The 5,349-nt window shown below is 39.9% G+C and overlaps 1 pseudogene; it reads left to right on the plus strand.

Annotated features, from left to right (window-relative positions):
- The first annotated feature begins 2,128 nt into the window (after positions 1-2,128).
- LOC103729317 lies at positions 2,129-2,739 on the plus strand (annotated as a pseudogene).
- The last annotated feature ends 2,610 nt before the right edge of the window (positions 2,740-5,349 follow it).

Raw genomic sequence — 5,349 nt, forward strand, 5'->3', positions numbered from 1 at the left:
TCTCACGAGCCCCACTCCACCCATTTTGAAAAGCATCTGTATTCAAAGAATTTAATTGCAAGGTGATTTTTTTCTTTTATTTTTCATAAAGTGCTAGTTTACTTGGTAATAGAGGTGGTGAGCTGCAAAAAGGAAATTATCAGACAGTAATCAGACAGTAACAACTTAAATTCAAAAGATGTAAGGGGCTAGGGAGATGGCTCCATAGGTTAAGTGCTTACTGTGCAAGCATGAGGCCCTGCATTCGATCTCTGTAAAAGCCAGGTGCGCTGAGCACATCTATAATCCCAAACCTCAGGAGACAGCTAAAGGAGGGTTCCTGGGGTTTGCTCAGCTGATCCAGCCTGAACTGGTGAGCTCCAAGTTCTGAAAGAGATCCTGTTTTCAAAAAGGTGTAGAGTGAGAAAAGAAACCTGACATTGACCTCTGCCCTCCACATGCACACACATGCACACACACACACACACACACACACACACACACACACACACACAACACCACTGTGATAGTTTACATTAACTGTCAAAGGCAGGATGTAGAATCACCTTGGAGACAAATCTCTGGGCATGACTTTGAGGGATTTTCTGTGCTAGGTTAATTGAGGTAGGGAGACCCCCTCCCCAACTACTAGACCAAGTAAAAATGAGAAAGATAGCTAGGCACTTGCATTCATGACTCTCTAATTCCTGATTGTGACTCCAACATGACCAGCTGCCTCCCCATCCTGTTGCTCTGCCTTCTGTGCCACAGTGGACTGTATCCCCTGGAACTGTGAGCCAGAATGAACCCTTCTTTCTTTAAGTTGCTTCTGTCAGGTCTTTCCTTGAAGCAATAAGACAAGCAAGCCATACACAAGTGCATGCACACACGTACACATGCACACACATGCACACCCAGCCACATACACAGAGGATATGAGGAGGCAACAGGGGCCATTCAAGCCCATGTCTACCCACATTGCACTCCACGATATTTCATTGCATTCCACAGTGAACTTGGCTCTGGAGAGAGAGGTCCCATCTGCATGTGCCACCTGAAGTAGAGATTAAAGGAATTAATGATTTCCCCCCTTTTTTCCTGATGCTAAGTGGAAAGCAGCAGCTCTCAAGCAGGTCAGGGCAAAGCACACTAAGCTCTGAACAGGGCCTGATGTCCTTCCTCGGAAGCTCTTGGCTGGAGTTTCATTAGCTCTGAGATATCTGGAGGAGACAGATTAGAACTAGAAGACCTGGCTTTGGATCCAAGTTGTGGCTTGTGCTCAAGGGTATGGTCTTCCGTTTCACATGGTATAAAATGAGAAAGTTGGACTTTGGTTGGGCCTAGTGCAAAGTAGAATTTTTCTGCCTCTTCAGGCTCATCATACAGATATGCAAGCCCAAAGGTATGTCTGATAGTTCTTCAAATTCCCACAGTGCTGGGAATTAGGGAGCTGAATCCTCAGGGGCCCCTCTGGCTCTGAGCTTCTGCACCAGGTAAACCCAATTATTTCCAACAGCATTCAGTGGATCTGTAACTGCTGAGCTTAATAATACCTGTACACATAATCAACAGTTTCTCTGGACTCTGGCAGAGGGAATTTGACTTCCAGATGAAGCAATGACATTCTGTGCAAGAACAGGAAAAGAGATGGTCACTAAGACCAGAGAGAACACAATTTTCTTGAGAGAAAATGAAGGACCAGGAGAAATGCCTTTACCCAACATCAGATGCTGAAGTAAAGAGAGCACCCAGCCCGTGCCACACATAGCTGTGGTCCTGGGAGCTGGTCTCCCCAATGGCTCTGCAGACACGACAAGAAATAATCCTTAAGAGCATCATCAAATCTTTGGGGCGGTTCTTCCTTCATCTAGACTGGCTCCAGATTTTAACTAGTCATCAGGATATATTCCAAGCATCATTGCTCTGCCCTGAACAAGCCCTGTCCTCCAGAGACGCCCAACTTTGATAAATTACCCTATATACATAGATAGAGAATTCACGTGAAGACCCTGTCCCCTTCTGTCCTTCCTCAAAAACTCAGCAAGAGTCTGGAATGATTGGGCCCCAGTATTGGCCATGGTAATATTAGGTGCACATACAAAGCACTCTCAAAATAGGATGTTTGGCTCTTTTCACAGGATCCACCAACATGTGTCACATTCACACCAAAACCTTAAAGAAAGCAGCCTAGTTCATCATTGAGAAGGACTGACTATACACACCTGGGTAAGGACCTCCACACCAACCCGGGCACGTACAAGAAGCAGCCTATGATTCCCAGAGAGCAGCTCTGCAACAAGACAGCAGGCCGTGTCACACATCTGATGAGGTGGATTCAGAAAGGTTCTGTGAGAGGTGTCTCTATCAAGCTGAAAGAGGAAGAGGAAGAGTGAGAGGATAGAGGTGTCAGCCCTGGATCAAGAGATCATTGAGGTAGATTGTGACTCTGGGGAAATGCCTAAACTTCTGAACTGTGGCAGTCTCTACAACATGCAGGTCACACAGCATGCAGTTGGAATGAAGAGAACACCTCTCATGGGGTCTTCTGTGTCTTTTCTGCTCTTCTGTAATATTGTCAATGAACTTGGTAATAACAACTTTTTAAAAATAGGGTCATTAGAGGAGAACTTATTTAAACAGATGCTACTTACAAAGGCTTGGGGGGGGGTGATGGAGGAACAGCAGCTGAGCTGCTATGACTCTAAACATGAAGGACAGAGGAGAGCAGCTTCAGCTGCGCATGGTGGCCCAGGCCTGTAATCTCAACACTTGGCAGGTAAAAGCAGGAGGATCAGAAATTCAAGGCCAGAAAGTTTAATGACAGCCTGGACTACATGAGACTCTGTCTCAAAAGACTAAAAATATCATGAATGGGACTGTTTCCCTGATTTCTTTCTCAATATGATTGTCATTAGTATATAGAAAGCCTATTGAGTTTTGTGTGCTAATTTTGTATAGAATCATATCATGGGTAAATAAGGATACGTTCACTTCTTCTTTTCCTAATCTTTCTACTCTATCTCTTCACATTTCTTATTGATCTAGCTAGAACTTCAAGCACTATATTGAACAGCAATGGAGAGAGTGGACATTCTTGTCTTGCTCCTGATTTTAGTGGAAATGTTTTGAGCTTTTCTCTATTTAGCAATATGTTGCTGTGGGCTTGTTATTTATTGCATTTAGTACATTGAGATTTGTTTCCTGTGTCTTAGATTTTCCAGGACTTGCACTGAAAGGATATTGGATTTTGTCCAAGGCCTTTTCTGTACCTAATGAGATGATCACGTGGTTTCTGTCCTAGAGTCTATATGTATGTTAGATTACATTTATTGATTTACATATGTTAATATACTATGTGATATACTATAACTGCACTGTTGGATTAAAACCAAGTTGGTCATGAGAATGATCTTTTTGATGTGTTTGATAGATTTGATTTGCAAGTATTTTATTGGAAATTTTTGCTTTAACATTCATCAGGGAGATTGGTAAATAGCTCTCTTTTGTGTTGGGTCTTTAGGTTTGGTGTCAGGGAAATACTAGCTTGGTCAAAAGAATTTGGAAGGGTTACTTCCATTTCTTTTTAATGGAATAATCTGAGGACTAATGGTGTTAATTCTTCCTTGAAGTTCTAGTAGAATTCTACACTGAATCCATCTGGACCTGGGTTTTTATTAGTTGGGAGGTTTTTAATTATTGTTTCTATATCTTTAGTTGTTATGGATATGTTTAAATTATTTACTTCATCTTGGTTTAACTTGGTAGGTCATATGTATCCAGAAATTCATCCATTTACATTTTTCCAATTTACTTGAATTTATTTATTTATTTATTTACTTTTTATGTGTATGAGTGTTTTGCCTGCATGTATACAAGTACACCATGTGTACAATGCCTGCATAGGCCAGAAGAAGGAGTCAGATTCCCTGGAACTAGATTTATGGATAGTTATTAGCTGTCAGATGGGTGCTGGGGGCCAAACCCCAGTCCTCTGCAAGAGTAACCAGTGCTCTTAACTGCCGAACCATCTCTCCAGCCCCAGAATATAAATGTTTAAATTATATCTTTATGATTCCCTGAATTTTCTCAGTGTCTGTTATAATGTCTTCCTTTTCATCTCTAATTTTATTAATTTGGACATTCTTTCTCTTTTGGCTAATTGAGCTAAAGGTTCACCAACCTTGTTAATCTTTTCAAAGACACAGCTCTTCATTTCATTGATATTTTTGTAATTTTTTTCATTTCTATTCTACCACTTCTATTCTACTAATTCATTTCTATTCTGCTAATTATGCCCTGATTTTGATTCTCCTCCTATCTATCATTTTTGGGTAATATTTGTTCTTATTTTTTAGGTGCATCATTATGTTACTAATTTGAAATCTTTTTTTATGTAGGCACTTAGTGTTGTAAGCATTCCTCTTATGACTTCACTGTGTCCCATAGATTTTGTTGCAATATGTACTCACAATAACCTAAAAATATCTTGGAATAAATCTATCCAAGGAGGTGAAAGATTTGTACAGTGAAAACTTTAAGACACTAAATAAAGAAATAAATTGAAGAGGACGCAAGAAGATGAAAAGTCTTCCCATGCTCATGGATTGATAGGATCAATATTGTGAAAATGGCCATCTTTCCAAAAGCAATACACAGATCCAATGCAATCCCCTTCAAAATTCCAACATGATTCTTCACAGAAACTGAAAAAAGAACCTCAAAATTCCTATGGAAACCCACAAAAAAACCAAATAACCAAAACAATGTGAACAATAAAAATACTTAGAGGTATCGCCATCCCTGATTTCAAGTTATACTACAGAGCTATAGTAATAAAACCAGCATGGTACAGGTATAGAAATGAACACATTGAACAGCTAAAGAGAATTGAGGACCCACATACAAGCCCATGCTCCCACAGCAACATATTTATGACAAAGAAGCCAAAACTATGTGTTGGGAAAAGGCAGCATTTTCAACAAACTGTGTGGGCCAAACTAGATAGCTACATATAGAAGAATAAAACTACATCCTTATCTTTTACTCTGAACAAATCTCAATTCCTAGTAGACCAAAGACCTAATATTCTGAATCTAACAGAGGAAAAAGTAGGGACTACACTTCAATAAATGCAATAAATTGTATAAATGAACTTAAATACAAAAATTGCATGCTTCTCTCAAAGATGCAGAAAAGGTTAATGACAAAATCCAACATGCCTTCAAAATAAAAATCCTAGAGGGTTGGACTGCAGGAAATATGTCTCAACATAATTAAAGATATATATGACAAATCCACAGCCAACATCATTCTAAATAGAGAAAAACTTGAAGCATTTCCATTAAAATCAGGAACGAGACAAGGCTGTTC

This window comes from Nannospalax galili, unplaced genomic scaffold (genome assembly GCF_000622305.1).
Source record: "Nannospalax galili isolate Female #2095 unplaced genomic scaffold, S.galili_v1.0 scaffold31, whole genome shotgun sequence".
NCBI classification, from domain to species: Eukaryota; Metazoa; Chordata; class Mammalia; order Rodentia; family Spalacidae; genus Nannospalax; species Nannospalax galili.